The sequence below is a fragment of the Lissotriton vulgaris genome, chromosome 4_1 (genome assembly GCF_964263255.1).
Source record: "Lissotriton vulgaris chromosome 4_1, aLisVul1.2, whole genome shotgun sequence".
In the NCBI taxonomy this organism is placed as follows: domain Eukaryota; kingdom Metazoa; phylum Chordata; class Amphibia; order Caudata; family Salamandridae; genus Lissotriton; species Lissotriton vulgaris.
The window spans coordinates 453,104,839-453,125,708 of record NC_141691.1 but is presented as its reverse complement, the minus strand read 5'-3'; the positions used below and the strand labels follow the sequence as shown (position 1 = coordinate 453,125,708).

The 20,870-nt window shown below is 45.7% G+C and overlaps 1 protein-coding gene across 1 annotated transcript in view; it reads left to right on the top strand.

Annotated features, from left to right (window-relative positions):
• Positions 1-6,539: 6,539 nt before the first annotated feature.
• Positions 6,540-20,870, top strand: part of LOC147718846 (protocadherin-11 X-linked-like) — a 409,953-nt gene continuing 395,622 nt past the window's right edge. The window contains exon 1 of the mRNA XM_086964615.1: positions 6,540-7,508. The gene's annotated coding sequence lies outside the window, so the exon portion shown is untranslated. The remainder of the gene's footprint in view (positions 7,509-20,870) is intronic.

The following is a 20,870-nucleotide window of genomic DNA, read 5'->3' as shown; positions in this document are numbered from 1 at the left end:
CTGACAGTTGGCTGGAGGTTAGTTGTTTCTGGGAAATATTAACCACTAGTGTTTCTTTTTCCTGCTTGGCTTGCCTGAATCGGTGGTCTCTGCGGGTTTCGTTGCTATGAGATCGGTTGGTGGTAGTTTTGCTGCCGGACTTATGAACAAAAAAGCAACCATCGAGGTGGTGACACTAGCACTGGTGTCATCCCTGCCTTCCAATAGAGGCGCCGAGGCTCCTTCGATTGATGGTACTGGGGGGAGAGACAATTGTGTGTCTGATACTGAAGCTACACTTTCTTCAGACGAGGTTTTGTTGGGTTTTTGCCAGGTCCGTTTCTGTGCATATACTTCTGCCCAAGAGTAAACCTCATCGAGCTTATAGTCCATTGTGTCTTGACGAAATTTACGGACTTGACGTTCATGTATGTCTTTGGCATATGTGTCTAATCTAGTGTTAATGTCTTCTAGAGTTGTTGCCCAAAGGTCAGCTTCCATTCGTTGGGTTAGATTGGCCTGAAGATCTTTAATTTCTGACTCTAGTCCGATGAGGACTTGAGAAAGCTCTTCTACAATTAAAGGAATAAGGTCCAGGGAGCACTTGCTTAAAATGGCATGCCATTTTTCCATGAATTGTTTATTCATTTTGAAGAGCATCGGTTTGATTCACGCAGCCCTCTGGGTATGCGGTTGCCACTGTGGTAGTGGATAAGTGTAGTGGCGTGCAGTCTTTGATTGATTTCGCGACACATTAAATATTCGAGTTGTTTGACTTGTTGCTGGATAGGGCCAGAAGTGACATCGAATTTCCTAACCTCCTTAAAACCTTGGCTGCTAGGGAGATTACCCTGCTGTGCTGGGCCCTAATGTTAGTGGACATGATCATGACGAGCTCAGCTCGTCATGAGCACAGCTCCACTGTGCCTCATGACGAGCTCAGCTCGTCATGAGAATGGAAGGGGTTAATAAGCCCATATATGTCCGCTGCCTCTGCAGCTGAATACACTTTTGTTGGGGCTTTATTCTCCGTGAGATGTAAGATGTCGTCAAAGGAAGTCATAGTTGTTATCTGTGTGGTGCAAGGTAGCTGCGTAGCAGGACTATGCGAACACTATGAAAAGAAGCAGCTGATATGCACTCAATAAACTTAACTTGTCAAGTGTAGTAGGAAACAATATGATTAATCAATTATTAACAATGTGCATGGAATTTTCAGAATTGTGACTTAAAATCCTACTATATTTCCATTATTGGGCCTAGCAAAAGTTTTTCTTTGTCAAGTTGAAATCGCTGTTTAGAACTGCACACACAGGATGCAATGGCAGGCTTGATGCAGGATTTGCAATGCTACTTAATTGGGTTGAACAATCAGTGCTGCAGGCCTACTAGTGGCATTTAATTTACAAGCCCTATTACATGTAATACCATTTACAAGAGACTTACAAGTAAATTAAAAGTGCCACTTATGTATAAAGCCAATTCTACTGTGTTTCGGGGCGAGAGCACTGGTTAGCAGTGGTAAAGTGCACTTAGCCCTAAGGCCAGCAAAAAACAAGATCATCAAAAATAGGAGGGTGAAAGCAAACTTTTGGGGGAAGACCATCATATGCTGACAGGTTTAACAAAAAAAATCAGGCTACCTAGAATATAACAGACAATGTGTGTTGGTGTAGCTTTTCCAAGCTATGCTGCAGACTTCTCTTCCCACACGTCAGTATCTAAAATTGAAACGTTGTAATCTGGCAAGCCTTCCACACCATTAAAACCCATGTTTAACTTTCTCTATATTGAGATGGGGATACCTACCCCCTTGCTAGTGTTAGCAGAGCATATGCTGGCTCTGTCAGCAATAAAGCCTGACATGTGCCGCTGAGTCACAGTGATGGTTATCCTGCTGTACTGAGAACGAGACAACAGTTACTAATTTTCCACACACATATTTACCATGCAAGTCATGGTGGAACCAAATTAATGGAATACTTGTAAATGGTCTCCACACACACATGTGAACATTTTCAGGGCCCCTTATTTTATGTTCAAAAGTAACAATATCCATCATGAAAGTTTATTTTCTCTGTACAAAATACTGCATTCTATTGTACTATAATTGCATTTATATAGCGCTTACTACCTCTGACGAGGCGTTGCAGTGCTTTTTCGGCGAGTAGCACACTACTCCGGAACCCATAAAGGATTAGTGTATAGTGTGGCAAGACGACATTTTAAACTTGGTGCCCACTCAGCAAACTTCACTGCTGTGAAAGGAGACGCCATGTGACTGTTCAATTCCCTTCTTGGTTGAAAGATCCCTGCCATGCAAGCAGGTATTTCTAAATAAGGCAAATGGTCCTCCATTAGGATGATGGAGGTCATGAACTGTGACATCTTAGATACCCAGAGTCTAAATAAAGTGCACTATACTTTGGGAGTGAGGACAATCAGAATGGTCAGATGTATGGACCTTTAGGGAGGTTTGATGCTACAGGGTGGTAAGAATGAACATTTTGAGGGGATTAACCCACTGAGCTATCTCAAAAAGATTAAAAAGATGCAAATTAAATATATTATAATCATTACATTTGCTGCAAAAATTCAGCACTGAAAGTAAGTGTTTGCCACAAAGCCTCTCTTTGTGTAGCAAAACGTTCTTTCATTGAAAGCAATATTTTTTTTGGGGGGGGGAGGTCTGAATAGAATCAATTCACACTATTTATGTTCTCATGTCTTGCCTTTTCCCTCCGTGGGCACTCCAAATCAAGCCAAGTTAAACAAAGCCAATGGCCATGCTCATGCAGTCTGATTGGAAGCTTTCTCTTAAGCGACTAGAATATATGTTCTTTTCAAACGCGCAATTTGAATGTAAACTCATACGAATTCAACATCGTATCTAGAATATATTAAGGAAGAAATAAACTATGTGATTGAACCCTGCTGGCCTCTTTAGTTTCCCAACAATTGTAATACTAGCGACTGAAGATGGGAGTCGCGCCTGATTCAACCTTTCCATCAAAACGGGGTGCAGGCTAGACTCCCTTCCACGCGGACCTCGGTGCAGAGTTTAGATGCAGGGAGTCCCGCGGAGCTCGGCGCTCGTGCATTCAACGCCTCAGCAGTGAGGAGTGTCTCTGCGGTGGGTGCCCTGTCAGTGAGGCGCCGGTCCTGCCCTTGTGCATATATGGTAGGCTTGCGCTGTGGTTCTCCATGACAAGACCCACTGACAGTATGAGAGAAATAGAACCCACGGACGTTAGAGTTTGCAAACGTTCTCATGACGTAGGTGATGGTCCAAACACGGGCAGGACTAAGAACGACTTCTGAAGATCAGCTGCATCCTACAGGGATATGGGGTTTTCACACAACTGCAAACCGAAATCTAATAAGCACATCTTTACGCCTTGCGCGCAGCTTTCATGAGGCGCTCCAAGTGTAACAGGAGAGCACTTGTTTGCGGGATAGATAGGTTTTCGCTGCGCAAAAAGACATCGGACTGAAGAGTAGCGGCTGCAATATGCAGCTGAAATAAATGCTTTTTAGTTCTATCCACGCGGAATTTCGCGTTTGAAGTTGCGGCGATGCTCTCAATAAAATCTATACATCTCTCTTCTCTCTATCTATCATTCATCTTTCTTATCCATTCCTCCATCCAACCAGCCATTTACCTTGCCTGTCCATCCTTCCTTCCGTCCATCCATCTGACATGTATCTGTTCTATGGCCGAGTTCGACTATTCCTATGCCTCCTCATAAATCTCTTTACATTTCGCTCTGCGTTGTATGCGTGCTTCTAGAGATCGGGGCCCTCGTTTCCAGGAGGCCTGTGCTGCTAGAGCGTGCCGTGGCACCGGCCTCTCAGTCCTATCTAAGAGTGGAATCAAAGCCGCCCTGTGTGTCTTTGCATCGCCTCCTAGTTATGGAGTAAGACCAGGCAGGCCAAGAGGCTGCTTTGCCATACTCTGGGTCAAGGGGGCGTTCCAGGGGTGTTGCTGTGGTTCCCACTCAACACTCATGGATGTTGACACTGTCCCAGATTTACATCAGGTACACCTGGGGCAGCGCCAAAAGCTTGTGCTGCCCCAGATCAAGCATCACGAGGAGAAGCTGTCCATGTGTGCTGCACAGAGAACCAGGATAATGCCTCTGGTGATTGCTTTTGTGTAGGATAGGGGCCCCTTCCTACACAAAAACAATAACTTCAACAACACAGACATCCTTGCACAATCTCCCTTGCACAGTGGTGCCTACACTCGGCTGCATACTGTGCGCCTGCCGCTGCTGGCTGAAAGACAGGAATACCCCGTAGCTTGTAAATCGGTGGATTCCTGCCCCCTCGAATTGGTGGAGGACATTGCTGAAAAATGACGTGCCTGCTGCCCTAGCCTATTCTTTGCAAATAAGACCTTTACGTTGTAGACTAAAATGCAGCGTTTTCACTGCTACACGTGTTCTGTTCGTTTTACTGCTATTGACAAGTACCCGGCCACCTTAGTGTTAAAAGGCGTTGTCCTGTTATTGGCAGCAGATTTCCGATCCTGTTCTGCGCCCGTTGACACATTGGATGGATGGCTAATGCCTCTTCTGTTGTATGACGCGCTGCGCTCGGCACTATGCTATGCTAAGGAAGAGACGGACTCGGGATGTCGCCTGAATGTTTTCTGTCTGGAAATGGACACCTGCCGCCCTCACCACCCCCTTACCCCACCCCTCACGACACGCGCAAACATACACGCAGCTCGTGCTAGAAACCACCTGCGCATTAGGATTCCCCAACTCCGCGGCTGAAGGGGTTAACTGTGTTTGGGCGCATTCCCTTTCGTGGGATTGGCCGCAAGCTGCTTCTTTTCTCCTCACAGCTCTCCTACAACTTCACGCACAATTCTTTCTCGCTATTTTTCTTCACACTCATCTGTTTCCTTCCCGCTCAATATCTTCTCTTTGCTGATACTTTACATGGTTGCCTTGCAAGCGGAGGAGCTCAGACTCCTTCTGTCCTCCTACCCTGGTAGTCGCCTGCCCCGTTCTCTCTCTCGCGTGCTGCCTCCTTGTGGGAAACCCTGTCCCACTCTAACGTCGCCCGCCTCTCTAGTCTGCACTGTCTACTCTGAGCGTCACTAGTCACTACCTCTGAAGCGCAGCCACTCGCTCACCAGTTCTGCACTGTCGCAGCTCCGACGCCCCCCCCCCCCCCCAACCCCCCCCCCTGCTGCTCCTCACTCTACTCTGCGCTGAGGAAAGCAGACGCTCTCTCTCACCAACACGACCTGTGTGCCGCAGGTGTTTCTTTTCTGGCGTTGCACTACATGCTGTCTCTCTCTCTTTGCTGAACGACATCCCAGTCTCTCCTAAAGTTGCTCCCCTCTCTTTCATTTTATTTTATTGATTGAAGTATCTTTATCCCTCGCGTTGGGAAACGTTCCAATACCCTTTCCTCTCGCGCCCCATTTTTTCCCGCGAGTCGACAGAGCTGCCTCCTTATTCCGCTCTGTCCGAGTTTATCTCGGTGTCTCTTCTCTCTGCCCGTAAAGGACGAGGGGGACCACGGCTCCTGATAAGCGCCCTTCTTCGCTTGTGGGGGGCGGGTGGGTGTTATACACTAACTCCACAGGCTCCTGGCAGGGCGCCTCTTTCAGTGATGGAGCCGGGAACACCTGGGCTACTGCGCGCATCTTTTTTCTCTCCCCACTGACCATAGAGCTCCCGGCACCCTCACTCTTGCTCCAGCGTGCCCCCTCATTGTCTCTCCTTTGAGCATGGAGCTCCATGCCCCTCTCTTCCCCGGCTCCAGTAAACACCCCTCTGTCTTTCTCTTCTTTGATCGTGGAGCACAGGACACCTGCCCCCCACCCCCTTCCTCCGAGCGCCTCTCATCTAGTGATGTAGCACTCGATATCCTTCTTAAAAGTCTATGCATCGGCTCTTTTATCTTCAATTTCCAGGTACACTCCCCTTCCCTAAGTGCACACATACCCGTTGGTATGGCGCCAGGGATGCCAGTGGTGGCGCACAGGGCAGGATGCCGCGCAGCCTCAAGGGGCAGACTCAGACCAGCACTAGCAGATGTGGCTGGCATGCAGCCCTCCGCTCGAAGTCCATTGGCAGTCTGGTCTCATCGTCCGCTATGGGCGGCCACCTCCCCAAAGCCCGGTCCAGTGCACAGTACACCGCAACCAGCAACGACCACGGCGCCGGCAGTAGGCAACATTTACGACAAATAAATAGCAAATTGGTGAGATTACACGTGTGCAGGCTGCGGAACACTGCTTTCCTTCATAGAGCGGCACACTGCATCCTTCTTGATAAATACAAAATGATGCATCAAAAAGAAAGCAGTGTGAATGTGTCAGCGCACCGGACGTTTAGAGCGACCTAACTGTGCGCGCGCCTCCTACTGCCGCCTGGCCACGGGATTGATAGAGACGCGCAGAGAGGCACTGCAGTCGGTCCACTTGACGTGGGCGGGGTTGCAAAGGAATAGTTGCTTGCATGTTCCCGCCTTTCGGTGACGTTGCCAGAGGAGGCGTGTCTTCCGGCACAGGAGCGGAGTTGAGACAGTCGAGGCGGTTCATTGAGTGCTGGAAACACTCTGGCTGTGAGACGACATCCCTACGGCTGCGGCAAGCGCGCGAAGAAGCAGACCCAGTCAATGACCTGAGCAGCCCCGATCTAGTACACAGGATCACAGCGCACATACTGACCCAGCGGCGCGCAGCTGCCCGGTGCCGCAGGAATAGAGCTGGACAGCTCAGCGCCTGAAAGGCTCCGCTTGGCCTTTAAAGAAGCAGTTTTGTCCAATGTCTTCTTCCTAAGCGAGGCTCCTGAACCCATGGACAGCTCCCAGGTTCGCCCTAATTGTGTTAGTTGAAGCATTCCGCAGCACATCACGCAGCACCCTGAAGGCACTGACAGCACTCTGGGTGAAGTCTGCTGCACTCTGAGGATCCCGACTGCACTCTGAGCAGACCCTGCTGCACCGGGAGGACGGAAGCAAGGCTCGGCGCGTATTCTCTCTCCCTCTGGTGATTCTGACAGGACTCGGAGTGGACTCTACTGTATCCGAGCAGCACTGCATGGACTGTGCTGCACTCTACGGGCTCGGACCAAGGCCGGGTAGACTCCACCTCACTGTTTGAGGACTGTCCTTGCACACACGCAGTTGTCTGTGCCTCACTCCCTGGGGCCACAGCCTTCACTTCTCGGTGGTTTGCAACTGTCTTTGACCCTCTTGGGCTTTCCTTGCTCGTGGGCTTGGTTTCCTCTGCCCTGGGCAGTGTTTGATTGTACTCTCTGGAGGTCTCAGTTCCTGCCCGGGCACTTGTGCAAAGTTCTCCCCGGAGCGCTCCACCGTCTGCTCCTGCGGCCTGAACTTCTTGGACGAAGGCGCATGGCATGAGGAGGGTGGCAGCTCCGGCCCAGGGATACCGTGCAAATGGTCCGCCTGGCTTCTTCCAAGCCCTGGTTACCTTCGCCGCCCCTGGCGTGCTGAGAGTGGACTGCAGGTTGGCTGCTGCCCCGGGAGGATTGGATCTGGAGGTAAGCACCAAGCGGGAGTGCGCTCTGCAGGGCGGGTGGCACCACCAGCTGGGCAGCGCAGCTCACAGCCCCCGAAGCCCCGGGGAGTCAGCCAAGCAACTTGAATGTGTGCTTTGTCCACGAACGCCTTTACATGCCAATGCTGGGAGATGCAGGCAAGAGATACAGACGGCGACGTGCCAGTGATGCCCTGTAGGGCAACTATGCACCCCTTGAACCTCCACCTCCCTGGTTGTTGGGTCTGGGGTGGGGGAGGAGGGGTCGAGAGGCGGGCTGCAATTAAAGGGTCAACTCTATTGGCTCACTAGTACAGTCTTACCATGCCTGCATCAGGGCTCCCCTGGCCTCGGACGGGCATTGAGGACGCACCATCTATACACATGTTGTGAGGATGGTAGGCGTCTTCTGCAGCCCCTCGATGCATTTCATTCTGTGCGCTTTGTTGAAGAGCTATCTACTTAGAGCACTGATTGATAGCTGCCCCTAAGTGAGCGTGAGAAGCACGAACGGTGCCAGGGAGGCTATGCCTGCATCAGCCGAGGCTCCGTATTTGCATTTATTTTATTTGCAACTTGTTGGAGGGGGGTGAGCCGGCTAGTGACAGCACGAGCGCTGCACTGGAAATGCGTTTGAAATGTCTATCTGTGTCATAGTCAGGAAGCAGGCTCTGCCCGCGAGCGCTGACCAGGGAACACAACTGCTTGTTGTAACGAGACTTTATCGCCTTTCTTGCCGCCGAGGGAAACAGGCCCCCTCTGACTTCTTCCCGGTGATAGCTTTGAGGGAACGCTGCGCAGTCAAAACCCTTTTGCTTTCTTTCCTAGCTTCTCTCCTACCACCTCCTGCAGATTTCAGGGAGATGCGGCGGCCTCAGGGTGCTAAACGTGGTAACTACCAATGACGCGACGTGTGTCGCCAGCAGGGCTCTGGTGGCTCACGTGGATGGCATTTAGTCCCAGCCGACCCCAGTGCAGGGCCCACTTAGCTTGTGGCAGGCAGTTCATCATCACCATCCCTTCGGAAGCATTGGGCTGAAGCGGAAGGAGGCGATGGGGGTTGGCATGTCTTTTGGGAGTGCGCCTACTTTGACAAAGCAGAGCCGTGGGCTGCAGAGAGAGAGCTGGTGATGTGCCCAGGTTATGTCATCATTCAGTGCACGAGCTCAGCCACAGAAGCAGCTCTTTTACCGAACAGCAATGAATTCGTTTAACAGGGCGATATGAGCCGGAGCACCGGCTAGGTACAAAACATATCGTTCCGCGTTTAGCAGACCTAATGATTTATTTTTGCAGCACGGCTGTAATCTATCATGTGTGTATGTTTAAATCGGGTGTAAAGAACGGCAGCTATCGCCTTGCAACCATGCGCTGTTATGTGGGGTCCCCTCAGCATCCTACTCTTACAAAAGGGGGAAGAGCACCTGTGCACATTATCAGCGCCGCGGCCATAAACTGCGACCAGTGCGCGTCCTGACATTTTCACCACCGTGGCCTTGGAATAAGTCATTTCATATATCATCGGCATGGTTGCCATGCCCTGAAATTGGGCATGCTACCCAGACACTTGAACAGGTATGCTTCCGTATATCAAACACACGCTAGCTATACATTGACTTGAGGGCTTTAGTCTCTATATGTGTGCTCCCCATTCACCGGAATTGGCTCCTCCATACATTCGAAGCATGCTCTCATACATTAAAAGAAGACTGCCACCATACATGCCTGTCTTCCTCCTCATCCAGAGGTTCCTCACATTATCAACATGCTCTCTATACGCTATCTGCCTTCAGGCCATACACTGGCTGCACATTATCAGCTTCCTCATCTTACACGTGGGAGAATAGAGCCTGTATAGATTCTCAATGTCTTGGGCAAACACCGAAACGTGAGTGTTTCTATACATGATCACACTCGTGGCCTTGCTTGGAATGAGAGAGCTTTCATTCATTATCGGCATGGTTCCTTTGCACCGGAATGAGAGTAAATCCATGCATTATAAACTTGCTACCTATACACCTGCTTACATTCCATGCAGACAACCATGCATTGAAAAACAAGTGACTACATGTATTACAAGCATGCTATCCTACACTGAAGTAAGAGTGAGTCTGTACATCATCAGCACCCTCACATTACACTAGGAGAAGGGAGCCTGTATAGATTAGCAACACATTGACCATACACTGAAACGGCAGTGTTTCTAAATGTTATCACAGTGGTGGCCTTGCACTGAAAGAATAGTGCTTTTGTATAGTAATCGCATAATGTCAGTCAGCAGGAGTAAGAGTGCCTCCATACATTATAAGTATGCTACCCGAATGCTGAAATTAGAGTATCAATATAGATTCCATGACCATGCATGCTACCATACATTGTAATATAAGTGAGCACATATATTGTAAGTGTGTTACCCTACAGTGAAAAAGCTTACCATTATACACTCCAAGCGAGCTGCTCTTGCACTTGAGTACGTGTGCTTCCGCACATTATCAACATGGTGCTCAGGGACTGCACTGCGAAGGCTTCCAGACGTGCTCATCTTTCAGGTTATACATTGCAGTAAGAGTGAGTCTGTACATTGACAGCACCCCATAATATACTGGGAGAAGGGGGCCTGCACAGAATATCAAGCTCTGCACTGCAGGGTTAGTGTTTCTATAAATGATCACACTCATGGCCTTGCACTGGATTAAGGGTACTTTTATATGTATTGACATTGTTTCCATGCGCGGGAATCAGAGTACCTCCATATGTTATAAGCGTGCTACCCCAAGAATGAAATAAGAATGCTTCCAGGTATCATGTAATAATTGACCTTCATTATACTATAAGCATGTTCTCATGCACAGGTATGTATGGAACCCATATATTAAATAGAGGCTACCATACACTGAAATATGTTTGTGACCTCATCCATTATACGCCTGCTGCCTTACCTTGAAGTCAGAGTACCATCGAACACATTAAGCATGCTCCCATGTACTGGAATAAATGGACTCCATAGATTCTATGCATGCTACCATCCATTAAAATATATGTGACTCATCCATTATAAGCGTGCTGCCTTACCTTAAAGTAAGAATATCATACTACGCTATAAGCATGCTGGTCTTACACTTTCCATCTTGCATTATCAGCATGCTGCCCGTGTACTCACATATGGGTACTCAGAAACATTATCAGCATCCAGGCCATATACCACAAAACAAGTGGGTCTACACCAGGCTTCTCCAACGAGTAACTCAGGCTCTACTGGTAGCTCTCTAGCTACCTATAAGTAGCTCTCCGGTGTGCAGACCAGCTTTTGCTTGGCAAAATTAATACATGTATACCAAACCTGAAAGCATGTATTGAAGATATGAAGGTGTGCATTTTCAGAAATCATAAACTGATTCACATAGAAACATGGCTGCATTTCTAAGGCTGATATTTGAGAGACAAATCATGCAGCTTTGTGGGGACCTATTATTGATATATTACCTTGGTGCCAGGGGCATTACATCTATGGCTGTTATGTATTACCCAACTAGAGGCGTACCACATTGACAAAGTCTTGTTTGCAATACTGGTGGCAACCCTGGCTAATGCACTGAGATAATCGCGGCTGCAATCTTGCAAATGGTGGCCGCTAATGTAATGCTGACTGATGTGGTCACCAAAACAACACTAATAATATTAGTAGCCGGGGGCGGCTTTCATTGAACATAAGTAGCTCATATTCCAGAAAAGGTTGTAGATCCCTAGTCCATACATTATCAGCACCTGCATTTAAACTGGAATATAAGTGCCACTGCGCATTATCACCTTGATGGTCATATGCTGCAATAAGTGTTAGCCTACACATTTACATTAGGTGTACCCTGAGTTTACCCTGATATAGGATTTGTCCTTACATTATTAAGATGCCACCCATGTACTGAACTATGAGAACTTGGATACATTATCAGCTTCTAGGCAATATATTGCAAAAAAGTGATCCTATATATTAGGTGGACCCTGGTATTAGCCTGATATAAGAGTGTGTCCATACATTATCAGGATGCCACACATGCACAGTAACAGCGGGACTTCAATACACTATTAACATCAATACATACACTACAATAGGAATGAGTATACACATTATCAGAAACCTGAATTTATACTGGAATATGAGTGCCTCATGCGTGATCACCTTGCTGGTCATATGCTGCAACATGAGTGTTTCCACACATTTGGTGTACCCTGGTCTTAACTTGAAATAGGAGTGAGTCCATAAATTATCAGGATACCACGGATTCACTGTAAAAGGAGGACTTCGATAGATTATCAGCGTCCATGCCACACATTGAACTAAGGGTTCGGTGGATTAGTGGATAATACGTTCACCGCAGCGGCCGGTGTTTGACCTCATGGTCACAGGTTCAAATGTAGGGGGTCCACTCAACTTTTCATTCTTCTGAGGTTGATAAAATGAGTACCATGAGTTGGGCATCTATAAACCTCTGTTATTTCAGTGACAAGATGCACACGGGTGAATGTGTGCTTTACAAATACCCATGTTATGTTGAGTGAGCCTGTACAATATGTATACCTAGTCTTACCCTAGTGTAAGATGTTGTCCGTACATTATCAGGGTGCTGCCCATGCACAAGGTACGTATGCAGGGTAACTGGGGCAGAAAATAGGCCAGAGCATCAAAATAAAACTGGCCCTCAATTACTGAAATAAAACTGGCCCATTTTTACAAATTGGGGCAGTTTTTAACCTCTAAAGACAGACTGTGTAAGTGTTTTGCAAGATATGGAAAACTGCATGGATTTGAGCTTTCAGCAAACAATGTACGTTTTAATATCAGGAAAGTCAACAGTAAAAACCTTAACAGCAGACCATAAAACAGGCCCACACACAGCCAAAAAAGTTCACCACACCGACATTTGAGACCAACCAATTGGGCACTTCCTGATTGCCTTATAGGCCAGTCCAACCCTGTAGCTATGCCACCAGGCATTAGAAGTACACTGCCCGCGCCTTCACTCTTTAGCTGCAGCCTTGCTGAGAACTTGAATGCCGTGCACTTGGATTGCAGTGTCTCCGTGCATTTCCAGCACTCTACCCGTGCAGTCACAACACTGCCGCCATACATTACAGGAATTCTAGCCATGCATTGAAAAAAACGAGTGCTTGCTTCGCACTAGAAATTCTTAAAAGGAAGAGCGAGAGAGAGACCAGGGCCGCGTGTTCCAGTGCAGTGTTTTTTTTTTTGCCTCTCGGTGCTGGGGGAGGGGGCACCTCCAGGGAGATACTGCGCCTTTCTGTGCAATTGTCTGAGAAGTGCAGGCACTGCCCGCACGACTTCCAAGGCAAAGCAGCCCCAATCAAAGACTGTCACAAGTCATTTGCTTCTCCGCCCGAGATGTATACACAGGGCTGGCTGGGAGCAGCACACCCCAGCGACTGCGAAATGGCTGCTTTGCATACGACAAACAAAGGTGAATTGATGCTCCTTTGGGAACCCGGGGATAATGCCCCGAGCACAACAACCTCTCTTTACGCCCGGTCCAAACTGGACCCTCAGTTTAACTGAATTGTTAATGACGTGTTTAGCATATTATTCAAGTGTACAAGTGGCATGGGGGCCCAGACGCGCTCTCCAGTTAACCTGCCATTGAAATGCAGAGCGCGCGCTGCTCGAGCGGCTTTGCACACATTCTGACAGCAAGATTACATTTTATACTGTGACAATCCTACCACAGCTTTCCACTTCGCAATTACCTGACGGAAACCCTTCGCTCTCCGTAGTGCATGCCTGTTCTCGCGCCCAGCACGCACGAGGGCAGGTATCATGTGCGCAGCATATAACGTCGGCGTGTCTTTAGGGCAACATTGCTCCTAGTACCACTAACACTAGCAACCAAAACAACAAAACAATAATAAAATGAAACCGTCATGGTAGCGACAAAAATTACCAGCACCAGGTATGCAGCGCACTCCGCCACTCGAACTGCCTCAAGGTGCTTGAAGGATGCTAGCCTCCAATCAGTCATATTCGTTTTAACGACCTTGGAAAGGTGACGAGTTGAGTCTGTCCCTGACAGAAACCTTTGACCCGGAGGTTCCACGAATATCTCTCACGGCTTCACGTGACATCACGCTCCCTCGCTAACTAGGCTAAGCTGTCCCACCAGAGTGTAATTCAATCAGCTTTCAATCAGTGAACGCCTTTCTTTTAGAGAACAGCTCGTTCGATCTGGTGTATGAAATGGCAGGTTCTCAAACGCCTTGGTAGTGCGTACACATTTCAGTGATTCCATTCTAAACCCGCCCCATACAGCGCCGTGTTCCAGCCATGCGGCCTGGTTCATTGGTATGGCGGTGGGGACGCTGTACTCCATAGTTAAGGTGTCATTTAAATGCAGCATATTACTGTTTGCTGAGTGGAATTGCTTTTATACATCACTATCTTTGCAGACTGCAGGGCCAGGGACCGAAGCGGCGGCCGCGCAGTGCATTAGTATTGTACACAGAGCTGAGTAATAGAGAAGGGAGTTCATGGACCCAGTGTAACAGGCTGTGTCTATGAATTCACGTCCTCTGTACATATTCTGAAGGCCGTGAGAAGGGGGGAGTTGAAAGTCTTTCCTGTGAGTGCCACGGACGCCTGGTACAAGTACCAGTATTCTGCAACCACCTGTGCACATCCGGTGCTCTATGGTGTGTGTGGCATTGATTGTGTGTGAGTGTGCAAGCTTCTGCACCGGTGTGTGAATTATGGAATATGCACGCGTCAAGCCCTAGTTAAGGTTGACACAAGTCTTCCATAGGCAAGTGCCTTTATTTTGCCTACAACTCATCCCAGCTGATTATCTAGTTGTCAGCGACCACCCCTAAAGTTGAGTGTGCCACTAAATTATGTGTGGGTGTGCATGAAAAAAATACCCATGGTAAAGGGGGGGGGGGGGGTGGAGATGCATTAATAAACATCTCCTCTCAAAGTCTCAAAGAGAGTTAATCAGATTTAAAAGCTGTCACATGTTCACTTTTGATTATAATTTGTATGTCAGTGGTAGTGTGTGGTGTTGTGTGTGTGTGTGTTTTGGGGTGTGTAGAGTGTGGCTAAAAATAGCATCTTCTTATTTTGATTCCCTCCTGTGATTTTGCAGTCCACTTTGCAGAGCACATTCTCTCCCTTATGCTCTTTGAAGAAGCTGCACTGCTGGCGGATTTGCTCGGCTCTTGTAATTGTCTCTAATGTGTTCTTGTGGCGCTAAGAGCAGGATTAGCAGAATGTGCATTATCCAAGCCGGCCTGACAATGACTGCATTTGAGTCCCCAAGACCGTGTCAATTGGAGGCTTTCCAGGTAAAGCCATGGGCAGCTCAGTGAACGCAAGGATTTGAAATTGGTCAGCCAAGAAAGTTTTGATCCACACGAAGAACTGTGTTTCACATTTGAGATGCTCTAAAGCCCACTTAACTTTACACTAATCTGGATTTGGCCAATTTGTTAGAAAGGGGCCTTGAGGGAAAAAGCTGACATTGAATGAAAAAGAGAAACTACATTTAGGCACTGAAGACTGTGTTTTGAATCTCCTGTGTCGAACATGGAAGGTAGCATTTGAAAAATCCGCACGCGTGGGAGTCAGACACCAAACACTAAGGCATTATTTCCCTAAAGTGATTAGATTACACATTCATGCTGGTGCCGTGCTCCGAAATATACAGTATTTTTCTTTTTTTAAAATTCACGATCCCAATTTAGTCCTGTGTACACGCTGTGCTTACCATCTACAATATCTACATATCACCAGCACTCAAATAAAACCATCCACTAATAATATATCACCTGTTTATCTTTACTGATCTCCCTCTAAAACTTGCCACATTACCCCCACCCTTAAGTTGATAAAATTCCAGATAGAGGCACATTTTTTATTTCTACCTTACAAAAGCATTCACATTGTAAATGTATGCAGTGTTTACATTTCCTGTCTATTTTATCCTCTTTGATCATGCCTGTGCTACAGAAAAATATCAATACATACAATAAAAAAATTAATTTAAATGTTTTTTAAAAAAAATCTGAGATGATTAGGTGAAGGGTCGTTCACTGCTAATGTATTTCCCACTTTTACACCTATTGGGTCAAATGTCTGCTCGATGGCTGTTTTAATTCTTCTCTTTGGAAGAAAAGCTTGAAATACTGGCATACAAATTGTATGTGAGTCTTAATTAAAAAAAAGGCGCTCATACAAATAAAAAAGTTATCTCTGGTGTCCTGTTTAGATCAATGTCAACTAGAGACAGGGCAAACTCGTGTGTGCTGTTTTCTTATCCTATAACCGGCCCATTAGCATTCATTCTTTGCAGAAGGTGCTTTGAAGTTATTCAGCTACATCACATGTTGTTTTAGGCTGTACATTGTTTTTATTTTTTTTTAAGTTATGTGCTTTCAATTTATTTCTATCCATGAAAAAATTGATGATTCAGATTCAAACGTTTCATGGATTTTCCACCACTTTAATCTGAATATTCAACACTGTTACTGCTGCTGTTACCTCTGCAACCCTAGTGAATGCAGAAACGTCGTGCTTGATTTGTGTAACTGAACAACGACTCCAGTTTGTTGTGCTGTGCTTAATTGAATATTTTTTAATCATCCTCTGCAGTGCTCAGGAAACGTATATTTTAATGTAATTGTAAATCTGTTTGAGGTTTTGATCATCGAATGACCTTGCAAAAATGTCTTCCTCTGCCCTTGAGAAAGCTTGCCATAGTTGTCAAAAAACAGGCCACGGCTAATGTAGTGTGTATCATTAGTAGTCTAGTGAAGGTGGAAGTCCATCTTTCAGGTGTATGGTGTGGAGTAAGCAAATATGGCACACGAGAACATATCCAGAGATGTTGGATAACGTAGTTAAGAATGTGTATCCGGAGAGGGTCGAGGGATGCGGCAGTGAAAGTACAATGCTAACATTGTAAGACAAAAAGTAGTGAGACTATACTTAACTAGGTACAAAATGGGCACACTGTGACTGGGGCAACGCAGTGGGTGAATGTTGGCTGGTCATTGCCTAGGGAGGGAGTAGTATCAATTTTGTGCATATCATAAATTTTACCTTTTAATGTTTTATACCTTTTAGCATTTAAAACGAATTAAATGTGGTATTTTGGCTATTGGTAGATAGGTACATAGATAGATAGATAGATAGACGGCCAGACAGATAGCTATACAGATAGTTAAAGGGTTTGTTTATTGAATATTTATTATCATTCTTAGCACAGTGAAGTGCCTACTTTATCAAGACACATTAGTATTTTCAGGTACATTCTGATTAAAGGTACACCTGTATTATTTAAATGTGAGACTATTACCAGCCTCTTAGTCGCCAAAGCCGGCATTTGAGAAATGTTTGACTCAAGGAATTACAGCTCTGTTTTGTGTCACTTGTGCAAAAAAGGCACAGTCACCTTTGGATCTTCCCTATATCAATCAGTGGTCTTCGTGAGATGAAGTAATAAACAACACCGTCTGAAGGGGAGGCTTATACGTTTCAAGATGAGAATGCAGAGTTGTCCCTGAAAAGAAAACAACTGTTCCGAAAAGCGGACCAAATGTCAACCCAATGTAGAAAAACCCAATTGTGCGAAAAATCCAAAGCCACCCAAGGTTGTATGCAGAAAAAATGCCCTGCATAAGATACAGAAACTGAAATACATTCACCCTAAGCTTATTTACTTAATGTGCGCTTGAAACGCCACTGATTTCTAACATCAGCTGATGGCCGGATATTAGAATTGTTCAGCGCTATTCGGATCTAAATACCCCATTTCATTGTGACATTATGATGCCATTAATGGTGGCATAGGCGGACTGTTCTACCACTTCATCCATTTATCATCCATTGCCAGCTGGTGGAAACTGCCCACACAAAAACTGAGCAAATGTACCATTAACAAGTATAAAAGTTCTACAGGCACGTTTGTTCCCACTCTATGTCTTCGCCATCAAACTAAATTAAGTCCAGAAACGCACTCAATGACCAGGGCAAATTTGCTGTTTATTGGCGTTACTTCACTTTCAGTAATAACCCTGGGATTTAAATGAACCATCCAACACCGAGTATAAAATCTTAACGCAGGAGCATCTTGTGTGCATGAAATGCCATGTACCCTGTGGAATTCAATGGAAAACAGAAAATGTTATAGTCAAACTGTCGACTCATTATAATGGCCACAAGTCGTCCGCTCTACAAGGTCTGTTCATACTTTCCCTAACTATATCTTGAGAGATCGACTTTTACAGTCTACTCATATTCTCATCTGGATGTGAGTTCGTGCCTTAAACAGTTGTTTCGTTATTACAGCTGCACTCTCGACTCATCATTGGTCTAGTGGTAATTAGGGCATTACACATTTTATACTCTCACCTAGGCCATATGACAGACACACACTGTACTTCCAAAACACTCCCATCAAGGAGCATGCCACCTGTACGCAAATAGGCCTCAGTGCCTTTCCAGGAGTGTAAAGCGGTATTTAAGTGTAACCAAAATACAATGTATCTGGCCCCTTGTAAGGTCCTAGTTGCACACTCTAGCCAGAGTTTTGTTATTCATATTGCACTGATGGGATGCCACCAGCAGTTGTGGATCTAGCATAGGTAAACAGACCAATTAACTTCAGAAGAGTTTTAAAACTTTAATTTGTCTCTAACCCATTTTCATCCATGGCAGGAGATTCAAGATCCGTTGTTCCATGAAGCAGACAAGTCCACACAACACATTGGGGGCTTCATTTTGAGGTAATTTGTGTGAAGCCCGGTAACTCCAACCCTAGAGTTACTCATTCCAGAGATACCTGTAACCCGGTAGAGGAGGTGAGATTAATGATGGTTGCATAGTGTCCCCAAAGAATAGAGAACATACAGAAAGAATAGGCAATTTCTTGTCCAATTCTAGTGGCAATGCTGTCTTTATTAACAGTTTCACCCAGAATCACTGTGTGGAAAAAGTGGGTATGTGGTGTTACTGTGGACCTTGTAATTCTGAAGAAGATGGCACATTTTCTTCTTGGTTCCATTGCATATATAAGAAGGACCTCATAAAGAAGTCCCCAGTGGTGGAAAGTTCAAATGTCCTTGCTTGCAAGAATTGTGTTTTACATAACATCCTGACATTCATTGAACCTGTGTCTTGTTGAGCACAGGACAGCAGTGCTGGTGGGTCTTATACAATATTGTCCAGATGTACCTTGCATGTATCCATTGTACATTCTACATAACAATGCACTTCAAGTGAGTTCTGCAAGTAAAATATATCTTGAAATCGCATACAGAAGTTTATAAAGTCCAGTTGTTCGGATTTCAAAACTACCTATATAAGGTGCACGCTGTTTGTGTGTGTGTGTGTGTATGTGTGCATGTGTATGTGTGTGCTTGTGTATGCGTTTTTTTATACAAACAGCTACATTTTACTTCTGGAACTGACATATCACTTATTTTACCTTCCATAGTTTAGGTTCTTCATATTTGTGTTAGGTTTGGCTTCACAGCTTGCTTGTCTTCAAATCTTATTGGTACATATTCTTTATTATATACACACAGTGGACATTGGCGTCACCCAGAGGAGAAGTATTCTCTCAGCTGGTATTATTGGACATTTAATGTAGCATTCTGCCTTCCAGGAAGTGCTTCCATGGAATGCATCAGGGACCATTTTACACATGAAAAGTACGTCTAACCATCACAATTTGTGTCACACTCAAGTCTTTGTTTCCTATAGGTATCTTATACAGATTTTATTTTCTACTTTTCATAGCATTGACAAGGAAATAGGGCAGACTTTAATGTGATAAACAGCGCTTGTGCATGCAGCACATGGAAGCAGCATTTGTAGATGCTTATTGAAGTCTAAGCCACTGGTTTGGCCATGCTGGTTTATAAATGCATTACAGAGCTTTGCCTTTGGAAGTACATCTCCTTTCCCCATTCAGACAGCTTCGACTCCTGCTAGAGGCCCAGAGATGAGATGGATAGTGCTCTGCGAACAGAAAATAAATACTGTTTATTCTTCATAACAGTAATCACGTTTGTCCAAAGATCTCTGCCAAGAGTAGGTTCACAATGCGGTAGTTAAAAGCACTTGTTTACAGTGTGGCTTTTGGGGCTTTGACAGTGACTTTTTAGTGGCATCCAAAAATCTGAGCTGGCACATTTGAGAGCGGACCAGTTGCGATCAGGACCAGTACACAAAGATGCTTCATTGTGCAACAAAATACATGTGCATGTTTGCCTTGTAGTACCCTCACCATCCTGCGTGGTATTGAGCGTCTATCAGTTCGTACAAGCAGTGCTTACTGGGTGACTCTTGAATTATTTTCCGTTCTCATGTCCTTATTGGCTACCTTTCCGCGTATTGTACTGTAACGTTTAATGCTGGAGCAGTAACAATAGCATTTTAGACACAATGAGGTGTTGCTTTTATTGTTTCACTTCCACTCACAGTTGTGTAGCTCAGTGTCTGAAAAGAAACACACACTTCAAATTAGAACAACCAGCCCCAAATGATGTCTACATCTCACTGGGTGTGCTGGCTCAAGACCAGGTCAGCTCATGCTATTGATGTGAATGCGCAGCCCTGCAAATGAGGAAAAATCCCCTCTGGATCAAGCTGGTGCTACATGTGAGCTGGGACCAGCGGTGGCTTCCTTAATACGAAGTGCCCTGGGGGCTCAGAAAACGAGTGCACACATGGATGTACCCCTGGGGCACTCTGCCGGAAATTCTGTTTCACAGGTGTACATCCATACTATTGGTTTGATTTTTGGGTCATACTTACTGTTTGCAAATATTGCTTAAGATCGTTTGGGATTCTACTGCCTTTCTCAAGGGAAGCAGCACAGATCAGTCAAGAAATCCTCTGTTATCTGCTTCATATCTCCCCCACTAACATTAAGCTAAATGACACAGGCCTACAACCCTGTAAAATTATTTCAAGAGCCTTTTGTCTTGCTATTTTAATAATAGCACAGCTGTGTTGCACTATGAAAATTTGCAGTCACCCAAAACTCATTTGAATGGCTATGTTAATTTGCCTTTGGAACAACTTTGTTTGCCAATATTTTCAGAACTTCAGATAATTTAGAAGTACATTAGTTTCCATTTTTACAAGTTTAGTGGCTTCTAATGCTTTAAGTCAGGACATTTTGATTCAATTTTAAAATGAATGCAATTGTAGTAGAAATACAGCAAACGGCAGCCAAATGACCACAGTGGTCAACATAATTAGGTCATAACCTTTCGATATTTGTTTATTTATGAGAATTAAGCGAAATACATGTGAACAGGCTTGTCAGTGGACACTGTTCTGGAACCTCAAGAGCCG